Source organism: Lepisosteus platostomus, chromosome 5, assembly GCF_059453375.1.
Source record: "Lepisosteus platostomus isolate fLepPlt1 chromosome 5, fLepPlt1.hap1, whole genome shotgun sequence".
Taxonomy (NCBI): domain Eukaryota; kingdom Metazoa; phylum Chordata; class Actinopteri; order Semionotiformes; family Lepisosteidae; genus Lepisosteus; species Lepisosteus platostomus.
Window position 1 is genome coordinate 62,005,162 of NC_142615.1, and position 18,091 is coordinate 62,023,252.

Here is an 18,091-nt window from a genome sequence, read left to right on the forward strand (position 1 = left end):
CAAACTAACTTCCAATTTATATTTTCAAATGGTGCACTCCGAAAAGATCAACTTGACACGCACACCTTTCCTGTATAAAATAAAAATCATCTCTCATTTTTTTTTACAAAACAAATTGGTTTTCTTTTTACAACATTTCGAATACCGTTAATTTAATAGAAACATCTACCTTAATTTCTTATTTATTCCACACGTCTGCAGTCACTGTTTACATGTCTGCATTGTTTACTTGTACGTTGTCTACTGTTTGTACAGTATATTGTCTTGATGTACTGTCTGTACTTTGTGTAAAGTATCTATATCTATGTTCTCGCAGTCTCCTTCCTCACCGCTCCTGCTCGCTCGACACTCAGTCTCTATGCCTGGGCTCGTTGAATCTCTGCCCAAGTCTTTTGGATCTTAATGACTATATGAACAAAAAATAATTTCACCTATAAGGCTCTGCATGGCTTGGCACCTCAGTACCTGTCTGAACTATTATCGCCCTACTCCCCACCTTGCAACCTTCTCTCTTCTAATTCTGCTCTCCTAACTGTTCCCCAAGCCCATCTACATTGTGTGGGTGACAGGGCCTTCTCCTGTTATGCCCCCAAGCCCTGGAACTCTCTCCCCAAGGATATCACAGAGTCACCTTCTCTAAACTACTTCAAATCCAGACTCAAAACCCTCTTCTTTAGAAAAGCCTTTACTGAACTGGTTCCATTCTTCACCCCTCTGCTTTTCTTAGTACCACCATCCACGGTCTCCTCTATATATTGTAATTGTGTTTTATCTTGTGTATTTTTATTTATTGTTGTTGTCATTCTGTAAAGAGCTTTGAGAAGCCACCTTTTAAGGCGCTATCCCCATGTACCCCATGTATTAAGAAGACCCCCCTATTCCAGTATATTACCTGTAGTGTTATATTCAAAAAATCATAAAAAAATAAAGAACACTTTCACAACCCAAAGCAAGGTTGTATGAGGTGAGGGGGGCTGTCTGCTGTGTAAAACACTTGGTTGTAGCATTGTGAATGTTGTGCTTCAAATGCTATTGAGTCATGAAGAGGACCTCCCTATCCCAGTGTATTGCGTGTCTAATAGGTGCCGTATTGAAAAAATCATAACAAAAACTGAAAGAGGTTTCACAACCCAAAGCAAGGCTGGGAAAGGTCAGAGGACCTGCTTAGTGTGTAAAACACTTGCAGCATTGTGGATGCTGTGGTTTAAATGCTATTGGCTTGTGAACAGCATCCCCCTATCCTAGTGCACAGTGCCACATTCAATAAAACCATAAGAAAAAGAGATTCACAACCCAAAGCTCTGCCAGTCTTCTGTGTAAACAATCATGGACATCATGATTTGAACATCATGGGTGCTGTTTTTAAAAAGCTGTTGAGTAAAGAATAGGAATTTTCCTGCAGAATGAAAAAAGGAAATAAAGAAAGGGTTTCAGAAATAAAACAAAGCTTTATTCCCGTGCTGACAGTCTGGGTAATTGGAAACTGCTGTTCTGCTTCCTATGGTCATATATGGGTTTTTCGCATGAAACTCTATTGAGCAGTATTTCTGCGTTGTGAATGTATGTATACAGCGGTCCCCCAGTGTTCCAGATAGTGCGTAATTGCGCATCAATCAAAACCCCGACTGTCAGAAAAGAATAATTAGCTCACTGATATGTTTATGGAGGGGTTGTGAAAATTTTCAAAGTCGTGGTCTTTAAAATGCATTTGGTTTGAAGGCGTTCTGTGTTATATGATATGTGATATGGACACAAGAATATTCGTGCGTGGAATAAAAAGACAAACTGTAGGCTGTGAGAACATTCACAATGTACTTTATACACAGAGCAATTGTATATACAAAGCAATTGTTTCATAAAAACTCTACAGGCGTGCCAAAATCGTTTTTGAACTTCAAGCTTACTTTACCCAAAAGTGATGAAGACACAGACATTCAATGAAAACGAATTTGATTCACTCAAGGCTTCGCTCTTTTGTTGTGATGTCATTTTAATTAATGTTAGCTGTGACTAGGTGTCGTTTTTGTCTCTTTTAACTTAAGAGTTAAAGAGTTTAAGAGTCTGCTCCTTTCTTCCTGGTATAGAAATAACATGTTCCATGTTTACAACCACCACTATAAATTATTTGTTCAGCTCTAACGCCTGTCTGCGTTGACAAGGTATCTCAAAATGACATATTAAATAAGAACACGATCCTTCCAGTTACCATTCCTGTGGTTGGAGCGTTGTTTCGCCCTTTTTCGTTCTTCTACAATATTTACAGACAGGGCTTTATCACAGGAGTTGTACAGAAGAAGTGTGCATCGGTCCATGAAAATCATCAGTACTGCTGTTGTTCTATGCGTAGTTTAACCGAGAGCACTTAAAATATGCAAAAAGCTTTCAAAGAAAACAGAATTAAAAGACAGTAGAGTAAGGAGATAAAAAAGCACTCCCCCGTCGAGGAATTAAGCACCGTCGCCCGTGTGACTGGATATAAAAATAACCGATTTGTTTTTGCCCAGTCTCTGGAAGCTTCAATGCGATTATTTTTCCTTCCTTATTTCTTCATTCCCATGAATTTACTCTGTAGTAGAGGAAACACGAAAGTGGGAAATTGCAGGCATTCTCCATTAGCACACACTACTGGGGATGTAGCTCAGTGGTAGAGCGCATGCTTCGCATGTATGAGGTCCCGGGTTAAATCCCTGGCATCTCCAAGTGCTTTATATTATTGTGCTTACATCGCAATCTTCTGTTGAGTGAGAACTCTTTGTCGGTGTTCATAGAGAGCCAGGTTTACACAATTAAGTTCAGTCACACACGAAGTGCTACAGTGTTGCTCTGCTGTTTTAAATGTACCTTCAAAGCATTTAGTTCTGTTAACTACAACAAATGATTTGAACTAATTTAACGTCATATTCAGGAAATCCAGAGAACGTCTCCACACTTGTAGTGGCTGTTGAAGAAGCCACCTGTTGAATCTCACCCGGGATTTCTTGAGAGATCGTTCAGCGAGCGAGTACTCCCTCTGGACCCCGCACTGAGCTGAAAGCTGCGCGAATTCCTCACTGCGTGTCCTGTACTGTTACAGGTGCTCTCGTGTAGATGTGGAGCACAGCCATAAGGACACTTTGAACTTTTTCCATATGTGAAGGAAAATTCAAAAGAGCATGAAAAGTATGGATTGTATAAAATATCCATTGGACAACTCGAGAAAAAACTGAAGGACTAAACAACGACTTTTGATGATTACAAGAGATTCAAGAAACACAACCGTCCGCACACTGGCTTGGATCCTGAACGCTTAAGTTAAGACAAAGCGAAGGATACGAACTGTAAACTCTCTTACAGTTTGTGAAATAAAACAATTTCTTACTTTCTTAATAATTTCTTACTGCTGATAGGCGATTTATTACATTTTAACAAAATCACAATTACAAACATTTTGGGTTAAACTATTATTCACACACTCTAACGAAGATAAACGTTAGTGTCTTCCTGTGTGTGAGCCCATTTCTAATAAGAATAAAAAATAAGTTATATCAATTGAATTGTTCTACTTTTTATACTTACATCGTCTTATTAATATTTCAGTTAAATATTTTCTTCTGTAGTAATACTAGTCTCGATTTACAATTTTTGGACATGGTAAATGTCCAAATAACTTGTGCATCTTAAATAACTTTGTTATTAGTTTCGGTTTTGGAAAATCGCGCCCAGAAGCTACCAAAACTGGTAATGCAATAGCAGCCTTCTGGGTGGAAAACAAAAAGTATTTCTTGGTATGAATCCTAGCTCATTTATAGGCGGCATTCTAGGACTTCTCGCTTCAGAAATCCTGTCAACGCATCGTACGTTTCTACTCCATCAATATCAGGAGTGTTATCACTACCAAACGCTAAGAATAGATCCTGGCAATACAAGATCTTCGTTGGAAAATTGTTTATTTTATTTTTTAAAAATATTTTCAATACCATCCAAAAAGTCAAGTTTCAATTGTATGCAACTGATGAGATCTCTCTTCGATGGAAGTTATAAGTACATCCAAAACACGTTTCTTGTGGATCCAGAAGAGGATCATTATGAGGCTCAAAACATGCCTGTCTCTTCATTTTTTGAGGACGAATTGATTATTGAGATGTAATCATTGGTTCAAAACCCAAATCATCTGCTATTGCTGCTGTTTCTTTGATAGTTTCTTCAAATCCTTCAATTGGTCTTCGATATCGAGGGATAATATCATACAAGTTGTGGTTTTCTTTTAATCACCAATTTTATTAAAATTTCACCTTCTTTTACTGATGTCTTGCATGTATCACAAGATATAACAGTCCCCTTGGGTCCTCAGGTAAAATGTTTTAAAAAGTACAACAAAAGTACAATATACTGAACAGCATTTATGGTTAAAATGAAAGTACATACCAAGATATTAAAATACAATTGTACAGATTTGTGAAGTTTTCCACCAAATCTGCAATGATTTTGAAGTTTTATAGCTGAGAATGCAAGGTGAGTATGAAGATCAAATTCAATGAGTGAAAATGATTTTCTTGGAAGTTGCCGATGTTGGTCATTATTTATCATTCCAGGTGATATTGACTTAGGTACTCAAATGTTTACTTGTTGTAGCTTGAAATGTGCAAAACACTCACATTTCTTTCAAATATGAAGATGTTTTACTGTATCTAGTGCTCTGTACTGGTCAATCTGGGTGCCATAAAATACCTATGGTTTGAGGTGCAGTATAAAGTGAATATTGGGGTGTCTCTAGTGCTGTGGGATGCTGCGTTTTAAATTGAGCAGCTCCTGAAGGCAGGACAAGGAGTCTTAGATAGATAGATGCAATTTCTTCTCATGGGATCAATAAAGTATCTATCTATCTTAACCTTTTGATTTGAAGGGAATGTAAATAACAGCCAGGTTGTCTCTTTGCTTGTGTTGTATCTGGCTCTGTCGACAGTGCCTTTTGTTCCTTGTGTGGATTAAATCATACTTATGAATTGATCACAAACATTTAGGCATTCTCTCCTTCTGGGGTTGATTTTATCATTGTGAGTGGCCAAAGGTTCCTTATATATTTAATTAAAAGTCTTTAATTGTACAAAATTAAGAAATTACAAATGAATGACAAAATGGTTTTAAAAAGTTTATTTTTAAAAAGGAAACGTTAAGAAAATGTCTATACATTTCTGCACATCAGAAATGTTACATTCAGAATTCTATATCAATTAATAGTTTTATTTCAGAAACATATCATATTGTACAAGAAAAAAGACTGAATGGAATAGGGAACTTTAAGGTCTCCCTGTTTTAAAACACAAACTGCAGGTCCTGTAGACAAAGTCAATGAGGACAGTAACTCACTGGTCAGAGCTCTCAGGTGACAGACAGTGTCAGTGTAGAAGCAGTGGAGTGAAGTGGACTCAGGTCACAGACAGTCTCAGTTCTCAGAACTGTTGTAAGACTGTGTGACTCTGTTGGTGAAGCTCTTCTGTGTCTAGACCTGCTGGAGGAGGTTCTCCCAGAGAGCTCTGTCAGTCTCACAGCACCCATCCTCTCCTTGAGAGTCATCCCCAACATCATCGTAGTCAGTCCTGTCAGGGGCAGGGGCTCCTTCTTCAGAGGGCAGTGTGGGCAGGACCCTGTCCACTCCAGGGCCAGGCTGGAGGACACCTGACAGAGAGACAGACTCATGATTTGTCAAATGAGCCAGTTATTGAAATAATATTGTTACATATTAGGATTATGGAAATTGTGAATATCAAAAATGACTGAGTAGATAAATTAAAAAATAAATTAATCATAACCCCCAACTTTTAAAGATTTTGCCAAGAATATACCCAAGCATTTGGTATAGTTAAAGGCACATACGAGATTTGTTCTTTGGAACAGCTTTATTGAAAAAAGTAATAGTTCAGACAATTAGTTAAATATTTATTAACAACACTACACACAACATAAACATACAACACGCAATTACAAATTTGCTAACAAGATGTTTTAGACACCTACATCCTAAACACCCAGAAAATCCTCAAACTGCTACCAAGTATTCAGCTTTTACAGAACACCTACATAAAAGAAAGAGATAAACCAAACCTTCTAAACCAAAGACATTACAACCTACAGTTAAATCTCTTTCTTTGTGAACCCAATTGCTACAAAATGAATGGGAACCTATCTCCCTGTTCTAAAGATGCTCCCACTAGCCAGGAGAGGCACTTTTTAACTAAGGGATTATATAAAAAAGAAATAAAAGTTTCTAAAAACAACAGAAAGGCAAGCTCTCTTTATGAGGTTCAAAGACTAAACTCCAGTCCGGTCTTTCCAGTTGATCTGGACAAGTAGTAGAAGCAAGAAGTAGCTCTCGCCTTCTATCATTGACAGTTGATTGACAATCATTTACCCAGAACTTTATGGTTGCTTTGATCTCTGAATCTCACACCTCAGCATCTCAGCAAACATCTCCTTGCTTTGCAGCCACTAGCCATGTACTGTAATTGGAATTGGAATTGATGACATTACCCAGGTGTACCTAGATTTTTTAAAACACTTACATAGTCACAATAGTGTAGTGAATGGGGATTTTAATTTTCTGTAACAATCAGAAATTATAGCAGTATATTTTGAGAGTACTTGTAGACTTTTAGGAACTAATCAAACATAATAATCTATAGTCTCACACATGTATTCTAACCAGACAATATACAATTTATTGATATAATCATAATTTGCATAACAAACAATAAGCATAATAGAACAAACTGTATCTGAGAAGTACTCTGCTTTGATATCAATGGCTATTAGTGGGCTAACAGTTATAGTATACAGAATAGATGTTACAATATTGTACTCAAAAACGTTTCATAGGTTTTTTTAATTAAATTGTATCTTTTTGGAAGAATTGATGATTCAGTGTAGAATTAACTTATACTTATGAAGTATCAATGTAATTCTCTCTGCAGTCAGAGAACAGAATTCCTGGTCTTGGGGAATCTAAAGCTGCTGATCAATTTAAATTAATTTAAATCTGATTGGCTAGGTGTGTCAGTAGGTGGGTTTCAGTGACACTGTGATCTTTGTGATCTAACTTTGTACAATTCAGGTCACTCAGTCTTTATTGGCTGTTATTGATCCTTGTAGGACATGATAGAGTGAAGCTACTGCTACTGCAAAATGCCTGATTCCCCCCTGTCTTGGATGACAGTGCAACAGAGATGGATTATCTTTCCCATCCCTGAAATACCTAACCCACACTGAGCCCCCTGGCTGTACTTTTACCTGAAGTGGGGTCTTCCTCACTGCTGAACACATCACTGTACCCAGAGGGTGTCTCATCAGAGAGGAGTCTCCCTGTGAACAGAAGAGCAGGTCAGTAATGGCTCTGTCATTCTGACACAGACTGGCCTGTCAGAGACCTCTTCTCTTCTAGGTAGTGTTTATTTGAAGATATGAAATTAGGTTGAGACTAATTTCTAATGACAAAGGCTACTGTGGGCTGGTACAGGGGGTACTCCTTAGTCTTATTTATAATAACTCACCTGACACAGTGTCTGGACTCTGGGGCACAGTGATGGCATCATCATAGTACTCACGGGCCTCTTCTTTCACAGAGGACACCAGCTTTCCTAAAGCACACAGAGCACAGCTTCACTGTCACACATCAGCATACTGAGTTATCTAGAGCACAGGACTGCTGGAGCTCATCAGAACACACTGATTAACTGAACATCACACAGGATCTTAAACTCCAGGCTAAAAGTACAGGAGATCAGGGGGAACCTGATTTCCAGTCCTATTCACAACTGTAATAAATGTAAAACAATTCCTAGATTTTCAAATAAGATGTTGAAGGAAAACAGGGCAGAGAAAGTTTAGCTGTATTTGGACAGAGAGGGTGGTGATGTGAACCCTATGAGATACTGAAGAGGAGCCGGACACTGTCAGCAGTGACCCAGATTGAGTGTGCAGGGCTGAGATCACAGAGAGAGAGTCAGATTCATGTAACTGGTACAGAATAGTACAAACTCCGTATTCAGAGGCTGAGATCCAAGAAAGAGTAGAGAGATTCAGACTCTGTGGGAGTCCAGACTGGAGTTTAGTCTTTGAACCTCATAAAGAGAGCTTGCCTTTCTGTTGTTTTTAGAAACTTTTATTTCTTTTTTATATAATCCCTTAGTTAAAAAGTGCCTCTCCTGGCTAGTGGGAGCATCTCTAGAACAGGGAGATAGGTTCCCATTTATTTTGTAGCAATTGGGTTCACAAAGAGAGAGATTTAACTGTAGGTTGTAATGTCTTTGGTTTAGAAGGTTTGGTTTATCTCTTTCTTTTATGTAGGTGTTCTGTAAAAGCTGAATACTTGGTAGCAGTTTGAGGATTTTCTGGGTGTTTAGGATGTAGGTGTCTAAAACACCTTGTTAGCAAATTTGTAATTGGGTGCTGTATGTTTATGTTGTGTGTATTGGTGCAGAGTTTCCCCATGTGATTGGACTGAAATAACCCACCTGACAAGGCATCTGGACTCTGAGGTACAGTTACAGCATCATCATAGTACTCTGGGATCTCTTCTTTCAGAGAGGTTATCGAGTCTCCTGAACCACACAGAGAGACAGAGAATTTACATTTCAGGACTCAGACTTACTTTGACCATAGTGCTGCAAAGTAATTGGAAAGTGTGATTTTAAATGTTTTGTGGTGTATAGTTAAGCCAAAACTCTAGGGTCGCTGATTAATCTGATCTGAAAGGCCGTTTTTACAGCATGCTGTTCCGCAGTCTCCTTTTCTATCAAAACCAATGAGAGCACCCCAGTATTGACCAGGTTTAGTTTTGCTCGGCATCTATGATTTGCTGATGTAGCGGCAATGCTTGTTAATAAGACAGAATTAAGCGTTGGTATGCTCCTAAAGTAGGCCCCATCTCACCCTCCATCTCTGTGGTGCAGCCACAGAGAAAGAATTCATGCAGGCTGATTTAAGATGTTTTCTTTTGATAAGAAACAAGCTCCCAGACGGGGATGCAATTAGCTAAGCCTGGCTATCATGATCAATGGTCAACCATTGGCGCCTATCAGTCTAGGGAGTGCCGAATGGACATCTGGACTGCATTCCTAAGTGTCAAGAGTAAGTGACTTATATCTCACCTTGACCAACCAATCAGGGACTGGCAGGGTGTGGTAATACCACGTGGGTCTCCAATGCCCGCCAAACTCTCAACCAATCAGCACACATCTGGGTCTTGATCAAAAAGGGAGCGCAAGCTCAGATCGGAGCTCTCCTTGGCCATTTTCGCGCATCCTCAGAGACAATCACGTGACAACTGTTGTTGTCTGCAAAAGGACTTGGATTTTGTTCTAAGCGCGAGGCCGAGGATCCCGTACGTACTCAGAATTCTACCAACGTGAATGCTGCGCTTGATCAACGGCAGCCTACAGTTGGACCCTCGTCGACAACCTGAATAGCTTATTCAGAAGCAGCGCTGGACCGGGAACGAACCAGCTTCTTCCCAGGCAAAAGAGTGACTTGTGAGGACTCGCAGTCACACTCTGTGCATAGAGACTTTCTACTGGCCAGCCGGACTGCTGGAAGATCCCCTCAGAGCAACGACTGCCCTGCGCACCGCAGTCAGATTCCTCCGCCCGTCCTACTCCGAGCTGCACCTTGACTGGTTGGCCGGTAGCCAGAGGACGCCGACACAACGCCCATTGGACAACCGCTGGAACAGAGGCTGCAACAGAGCCTGTCAGCTGGTTTGGTGTTCGTGCCGGGAGATTCCAAATCCATACACAGTGGATAAGTAAACCCCATGTTCTACATTGCATCTCGAGAATTCAATTGTACCTCAACACAAGTTGTTATCAATTTAATTCATGAGTAATGTATTTACTTCCGAGTTTAAAGTAACAGTGGTTAATAACACTGATTAGCGATTTGGTAACCGAACGATATATATTGACATATATTCTCTGTTGTGTATCTCTTTGTGTTTGCATCTCTTCGAGATTATATACCTTGTATATTGATAACCCTCACAGTAAGGTCTGCCGCTCGTATCCAGGCAGACTAGTATATGTTTGGTGCACAGTTTATATTAAGAAGTGTATCCCGTGTATTGAACCCGTGTGTGTGCTTTGTTAGTTGTTCTGATTTTCTAAAAGCCCCAACGAACAACCTCGTGATTACTGCTACAATTAATAATTGTCTCAGTAAACCCATCAAACCACTACACTGAGATAAGGCTAGTGTGAGGCAACACTGAAGAAACACGTGTGGTTATATTTATATAATTCAGGATTTTCTACATAAGTTCTCTAAACGTCAGCCTGGTTTGAGGTGAGAGTGAGTACTGGACTGAAGACCTCCTCACTCCCACACTGAGCCCCTTGACTCCATCTCCCCTCACCTGGTACTGGGTCTCCCTCACTGTCCTCCACATCATCGTATCCAGAGGGCAGCTCGTCAGAGAGGAATCTCCCTGTGAACAGGAGGACAGATCAATACTACCTGCAGTCAGACAGCAGACTCATTGTCTTCCACTGGCTGTGGAAGAAGGCAGGGTGTGAACAGTATCTCAGAGTTTGTGTGTATAAGGCAGATCAGGAACTGTGAACTGTGGTGTCAGTTACTTTGACACCAGTTGAGAAAAAACAATCCTACAGTCAGTCACCACTGTCTCTTAGTGGTAGAGAAGCCAGGTTGTCAACAGAAACACAGAGTTTATGATGCTTTTCTTCACTTACTTTGACAGCAGTTGAGAAAGAAAACTCTACACATTTAAAACCAGTATGGTGAGATTTTCTACAAGTGTTAAGTCCTCAGATCTTCCTCAGAAGATGGAGACTAATCACTCCTGAAGACTCTCTCCACTCACCTCTCCTGGGGGCGCTGTAGGTTCCCTCTCTGGCCAGTTTGTACTCTATTTCCTTGTAAACGGCATCATGATAGGGTGCGAGTGCTCCCTTAGATAGGGCTGTGTGAGAAAATAGACACTCAGGGTTAACATGCAGGGAGAGGAGTACAAGATCAAACATTGACTACTAAACCTTCTTTGGACATTACAGCACATAAATGTTATGCTTCTGGATTTGCAAATTTCCTGATATCTCCATCTGTAATTGTTGATAATCTTTTTTAAACTTTAAATGGTTTTCTCTACCAGGTCTCTACCAGGGCACAGCCGGTGCCCTTCAAGGCTGTGTGCTCAGCCCACTGCTCTACTCCCTGTTCACCCACGACTGTACTGCTAAGTTCAGCACAAACACCATCACCAAGTATGCTGACAATACCACAGTCGTGGGCCTGATCACTGACAACGATGAGGCTGCCTACAGAGAGGAGATAAAACAACTCGCAGACTGGTGCCGAACCAACAACCTACAGTGCCTTGCGAAAGTATTCGGCCCCCTTGAACTTTTCAACCTTTTGCCACATTTCAGGCTTCAAACATAAAGATATAATTTTTTTATTTTATGTGAAGAATCACCAACAAGTGGGACACAATTGTGAAGTGGAACGAAATCTATTGGATTTTTGAAACTTTTTTAACTAATAAAAAAATGAAAAGTGGGGCGTGCAAAATTATTCGGCCCCTTTACTTTCAGTGCAGCAAACTCACTCCAGAAGTTCAGCGAGGATCTCTGAATGATCCAATGTTGTCCTAAATGACTGATGGTGATAAATAGAATCCACCTGTGTGTAATCAAGTCTCTGTATAAATGCACCTGCTCTGTGATAGTCTCAAGGTTCTGTTGAAAGCGCAGAGAGCATCATGAAGACCAAGGAACACACCAGGCAGGTCCGTAATACTGTTGTGGAGAAGTTTAAAGCCGGATTTGGATACAAAAAGATTTCCCAAGCTTCAAACATCCCAAGGAGCACTGTGCAAGCGATCATCTTGAGATGGAAGGAGTATCAGACCACTGCAAATCTACCAAGACCTGGCCGTCTCTCTAAACTTTCAGCTCAGACAAGGAGAAGACTGATCAGAGATGCAGCCAAGAGGCCCATGATCACTCTGGATGAACTGCAGAGAACTACAGCTGAGGTGGGAGAGTCTGTCCATAGGACAACAATCAGTCTTACACTGCACAAATCTGGCCTTTATGGAAGAGTGGCAAGAAGAAAGCCATTTCTCAAAGATATCCATAAAAAGTCTCGTCTAAAGTTTGCCACAAGCCACCTGGGAGACACCCCAAACATGTGGAAGAAGGTGCTCTGGTCAGATGAAACCAAAATCGAACTTTTTGGCCACAATGCAAAACGATATGTTTGGCGTAAAAGCAACACAGCTCATCACCCTCAACACACCATCCCCACTGTCAAACATGGTGGTGGCAGCATCATGGTTTGGGCCTGCTTTTCTTCAGCAGGGACAGGGAAGATGGTTAAAATTGAGGGGAAGATGGATGCAGCCAAATACAGGACCATTCTGGATGAAAACCTGTTGGAGTCTGCAAAAGACCTGAAACTGGGATGGAGATTTATCTTCCAACAAGACAATGATCCCAAACATACAGCAAAATCTACAAAGGAATGGTTCACAAATAAACGTATCCAGGTGTTTGAATGGCCAAGTCAAAGTCCAGACCTGAATCCAATCGAGAATCTGTGGAAAGAGCTGAAAACTGCTGTTCACAAACGCTCTCCATCCAACCTCACTGAGCTCGAGCTGTTTTGCAAGGAAGAATGGGCAAGAATTTCAGTCTCTCGATGTGCAAAACTGATAGAGACATACCCCAAGCGACTTGCAGCTGTAATCGCAGCAAAAGGTGGCTCTACAAAGTATTAACGCAAGGGGGCCGAATAATTTTGCACGCCCCACTTTTCATTTTTTTATTAGTTAAAAAAGTTTCAAAAATCCAATAGATTTCGTTCCACTTCACAATTGTGTCCCACAACCACTGTACTCCTACACCACCACACACACGTAAGCCAAAATTGTACTGTCCCCTCGATAGCCCAGTAAAATTGTAACAGGCATAATAATATTCAATATTAATTAACCACACTACTTTTAACCACTGTTTTTTTGCACTGTTCCAAGAATTACCTTGCACTGTTTTTGTCCTGTTAAATTTTCTCTGCGGAATTTGGCACAGTTTTCGATTACTTGATTACATGTTATTTATGTTATGTTATTACATGTTACTATTATTGCTATTGTGTAACTGTCTTATTGTGTAACTGTCTTATTGTGTAACTGTCTATTGTCTCATCTTCTGTCCTATTTATATACTGCACCTGAGTGACTAATGAGAAACACTTTTCATTATACTATGCACCTGTGTAAGTTTAATGACAATGAAGTTTAATTGAATTGAATTGAATTCTTCCTCAAGGTAATTATGTAAATATAAGTTCCATGTGAGTGACAGAACTGACCACTAGAGGTCACTATGTGGATGGAGAGTTCCCTCCCTACCTTTCCTCAGATTCCTGTTCTGGATCAGCTGCCCCACTAACAGGGCCAGCACCACGAAGAGCAGAGCCCCCAGCAGCAGGAGGACCAGGGGCGAGGCAGACAGGCCTCCCAGTGGCTGTGTCTGGGGTGTTGTCCTGGTTCTGCCTGAGAGAGGGCGAGACAATGGATGAACAGGGATCAGGAGAGGTGCTCTTGGGCTCATATACACTTCGACACATGTCCTGTTCTCCTCCTGTTCCGATATGTGGCTCTCATGGCTTCAGGGTGAACCCAAGATCAATGAAGAACAGTTAAGGATTCCCAATCTAACCCATCAGGACTGTCACTAAATCAGTGTGGAAAGAGAGGACACTAGCACAAGATATACACTGGAAATCTGAAAACACTGATCTTCACTCTGAGAGAGGAGAGGAGACACTACAACAACACTGGGAATCTGAAGAGACACTGATCTTCAGACTCAAGGAGGAGAGGAGACACTACAGCTACACTGGGAATCTGAAGAGACACTGATCTTCACACTCAAGGAGGAGAGGAGACACTACCGCTACACTGGGAATCTGAAGAGACAGAAAGACAGGAGTTATCAATGACAAGGGGGATTTCTGTTCACCTGTAGCTGTTGCTGGACTGGCTGTTGTCTCTGACAAGCCTGTAAAAGAGATAGGAGAACTGTCATTGTTTTGTCTTTGGTTTTAAAGCAAGTTGAATCCAGAGTGGTCTTAATAAAAAAAAATCTTTACATTTGTTCCTTGAGGTCAAATCTAGGATTGCTGGATGAATGGTGTCTTGTTCAGAATTAAAGCCTAGTGCTGTTCACACACACATGGCTTTAAAACATCCAAATCTTGTGACTGATGATCTTAGTTGGATTAGTTAGATAGTTAGTTCCTCACCTGTACAGGTAACCCCTGCATCCTCCTTGTGTCGACAGTCGCTCTGATTCAGTCCAGAGTGACAGCAGTCCCACAGGTGAAGTTCACTGCCTGTGCAGTTCACCTCGTCCAGCCAGATGGCGCCGTTTCCTGGTCCGAATGAGGCCTCTATTGCTGCACTCACTGCGTCCCCACAGCCCAGCTGTCTGCAGACCACCTGGGCATCCTGCAGGTCCCAGGAGTCGTCACAGACTGTCCCCCAGGAGCCCTCGTACCGCAGCTCCACCCGGCCAGAGCAGTTAGTGCCTCCAACCAGGCGCAGAGCCAGTGGGACTGAAAGACAACAGAAAGGTTACTGGTGTCATTAGATCTGTGACTGTAGACGAGAGCAGAGAGGTTACTGAGTGTCTTCAGCTCAGTGACTGTAGTAGAGGTTAGTGAGGTATTGAGTGGCTCTAGAAGAGAGTTGTATGGTTACTGTTCCTCAGCTCAGGGCTGCAGTGTCTCTGACTGTTTTACACACTGAACTCACCTGGGCAGTGCTGCTGAGGCTGCTCTTCCTGAGGGGCTGGAGTGCTTCTGTCAGCTTCTTTTCTAGGACCTTCAAAGATTAATAATAATTATTTAATTTTATACATGTTTGGATATAAATTACTAAGAATTCAGTTTAAAGCTTTTGTCTGTTCTAAATATGGCAAAACACTAATTTACAGAGCATTACTCTTCCCTCTGTACCTGAGCAGGTGATGTTAGCCACTTCTCGGTCTGTGCAGTCATTCTGACCCCAGGGGAAGGAGGGACACTGCCACAGGGTGGAGTCGTGTTTGCGACAGGAGACAAAGTCCAGCCATCTGGGATCAGGGCTCAGCCTGGAGTTTATCTCACTGATGGTGCCCTTGTCTCCACAGCCCAGCTGTTTACAGATCACTGCGGCTGTGGAGTCAGTCATGCCGTTCTGACACACACTGCCCCAGGTGCCATTGTAGTAAACCTCTGCCTGTCCTGAACAGCCTGCAGACAGTCTCAGGAGAGTGTGATCTGTCAAGACAGCAGGGAAAGTCAAAGGAAACAAACCCTGACAAGACAGCCCAACGTTTCAATCTGAACTGGTAAGAAACAACCAGCAAACAATGTGAACAGCAACCAGTCTCATTTCCCGTACTAATCCAGTTATAACTGACTCACGTAATGAAACAAGGACAGCTGTACAATAACACAGTTGACATGAATGTGACTGTGTGGTTCTGTTCATTCAGAACCTGGACAGTGCATCACACAGAGCTTTAAAATCCCATTACATGAGCAGGTTCTGACCCAAAATGTAATGCTGATCAGCTTGGCTATTCAGCAGCAGCACAACTAAGAGACTGAGGCATGAAAGTAGAATTTATCTTGAGTTTCTTTCTCTCTTTATTTATTTTTGCTGGGATGTGAATATGTGCATTCACAACTGTATCATAAATATAAATATTTATTTTAAAATTAATTCTGCATCCAGCTCAGTCTTTTCCTCAATAAGATGTATTTAAGCACTCCAGATGCAAACCATATCCACAACGTGGAATTTAAGAATATGGATTATTTTACTTAACTAACTTACTGAACACAAGATTCTCACATCCTCACAAGTCAAACATATCTAGGCACTCTAGATGCAAGCCATATCCACAATGTGGGATTAAATTATCTGAATCATTGTAATTTTAATTATCTCCCCTTACCTGAACACAGGATTCTCACATCCTCCTTGTGTCCACAGTCGTGCTGTCCCCACCATGCTGAGGGACACTCCCCCAGGGACGACTCATTCCCCAGACAGCCCACCTCGTCCAGCCAGATGGGTCCAGTTCCCTGGCTGAAGGAGGCTGGCACTGGGGCACTGAGGGCCGTCCCACACTGGAGCTGCCTGCACACCACCTGAGAGTCTGCCAGTTCCCAGGAGTCATCGCAGACTGTCCCCCAGGAGCCATTGTGATAAACCTCCAGCCTCCCAGCACAATCATCTCCTCTCCCAACCAGCCTAAGGGATAGCTGATCTAGGACCAGAAAATTGGAGGTCAGGGGTCAGAGATCAGGAGTTCTAAGAGATCACCATGACCTCCTGTTACAAGTTGGCCCACTAGGCACAGCAGATACAGTTCAAGTACAGTGTTTCTTGACTTTTGATTAATTTAATATATACACTTACTGTAACAAATTGTTCATAAGCAGTATATATATATATAATATTATATATAATATATACAGTAAGTTTAACATATTCCACATTGTTCATAAACAGTATACCAGATAAGTTATTTTTTCTGACCCACTGTTGGGCATAGAGACAATAGCTCCACCAGTGTCAAATTGCAGTATTCAGATAGATGTGTTTCCTGTAGATCCCAAAGACCCGAGTGTGTTTGTGACACACAGAAAAAACTGCACACACACAGCTGTTGCCTCACTGACTGATCTGGGATTCCACTGAGCAACAGAGACATCAGCACACACTGAGAGTCCTGGAGATACAGAACAGGGGCTTATTCATACCTGGTGTTTTGGAAGAGGGAAGAGCTGAAGAAAGGAAGTCTGTGAAACAAACAGAGAGAGAGAAATCAGACTGTTAACCTTGTGTGAGAGGAGCAATTTAACACCAGAAATGAAACTACAAATAAAACAGCACTGATGTGATTAAGACAGTCCTCATTCTCTCTTTACCTGCTCCAGGTGAATCTCTGGTCATATTTGAGTCTGTAAAAGAGAAGAAAGGAGCTCATTTCTGTCCACAGGAGTGATGTTTCACCAGTGGAATGTCAGCTGTGTGTGGGGCTCAACTGCACATAACATCTGTAAACTTTGACTTTCTGAGACTCACTTTCTTTTCAGGCTCCTGTTTAATTGGGCTCTATTAATTAAACTAATTAAGCAGGTCAGATGTTAATTACAGGATACTGAGGTACAGAACTTTCTTTAATCTTTTAGAGCATTGATATCAACATAAATATAAAACTGAGCTTTAGTCCTCAGTGTATTTGTGCATCTATCCATCAGAAAATAAATAACAACCTAATAACACCTTAGGGAATATTTGAGATAGATATGACATGTTTAAAACACACTCACATTTTAAGGAATATGTGTTTTCATCTTTGCATCTCTTACATAACTGGGAGTGTGTAACAGAGCAGATATTCAATAATGAAAACAGTGTGCTTCTGTGTGTAAGCAGAGGGAGTGTCACTGTGTTTTAAATACACGATTCTCACCAGAGCAGATGACTCCTGCGTCCTGTCCATGAGAGCACCCTGCTCTCCCCCATGTAGAGACAGCGCAGTGTGAGAGACGGCTCTCATTGCCCTTGCACTCAAACACATCAGCCCTTACTGGTCCACTGCCCTGTCCAAACCAGGCCTGTCCTAGTGCTGCTACAGCCTCTCCACAGCCCAGCTGCTGGCAGAGAGCCCTGGCATCTCTCAGATCCCAGTACAGGTCACACACTGTCCCCCAGTCCCTGAAGAGCCACTGTAACTCCACTCGGCCAGAGCAGGAGTCAGAGCCGTTCGCCAGCCTGAACCCTGTGTATCCTGCAGATAGGAGAGAACTTCACCAGCATGACACCACAGCAGGCCACAAGAAATACAACAAATTAAAGTACCAATACAGTGAAAAAAACTATAAGATCCAGCACATAGTGAGTGAGAAACCAATAGCAGGCATAGAATAAGGACAGATATTGTGATGCCATAAGGGATTGTTTCCTCAAAGGGTGCTACTTTCCCTGGGGACTCATTTTTCCAAGTTTTCCCCATACGTAAGATAACGATGTGCAGCTCAT

General features: G+C 41.6%; 2 long non-coding RNA genes and 1 other non-coding gene across 3 annotated transcripts; 1 reads left to right on the forward strand and 2 right to left on the reverse strand.

Moving 5' to 3' along the window:
- The first annotated feature begins 2,627 nt into the window (after window positions 1-2,627).
- trnaa-cgc (transfer RNA alanine (anticodon CGC)) lies at window positions 2,628-2,699 on the forward strand. Its single transcript has one exon. It is a non-coding gene; the product is annotated as a tRNA-Ala (tRNA).
- Window positions 2,700-14,806: 12,107 nt separating this feature from the next.
- LOC148670753 (uncharacterized) lies at window positions 14,807-16,171 on the reverse strand. Its single transcript, XR_015936644.1, has 3 exons — window positions 15,996-16,171; window positions 15,010-15,312; window positions 14,807-14,875 (listed from the first exon to the last, which is right to left on the reverse strand). It is a non-coding gene; the product is annotated as an uncharacterized LOC148670753 (long non-coding RNA).
- Window positions 16,172-16,228: 57 nt separating this feature from the next.
- On the reverse strand, window positions 16,229-17,358 carry LOC148670754 (uncharacterized). The gene is made up of 3 exons (XR_015936645.1): window positions 16,975-17,358; window positions 16,807-16,845; window positions 16,229-16,310 (listed from the first exon to the last, which is right to left on the reverse strand). It is a non-coding gene; the product is annotated as an uncharacterized LOC148670754 (long non-coding RNA).
- Between the last annotated feature and the right edge of the window lie 733 nt (window positions 17,359-18,091).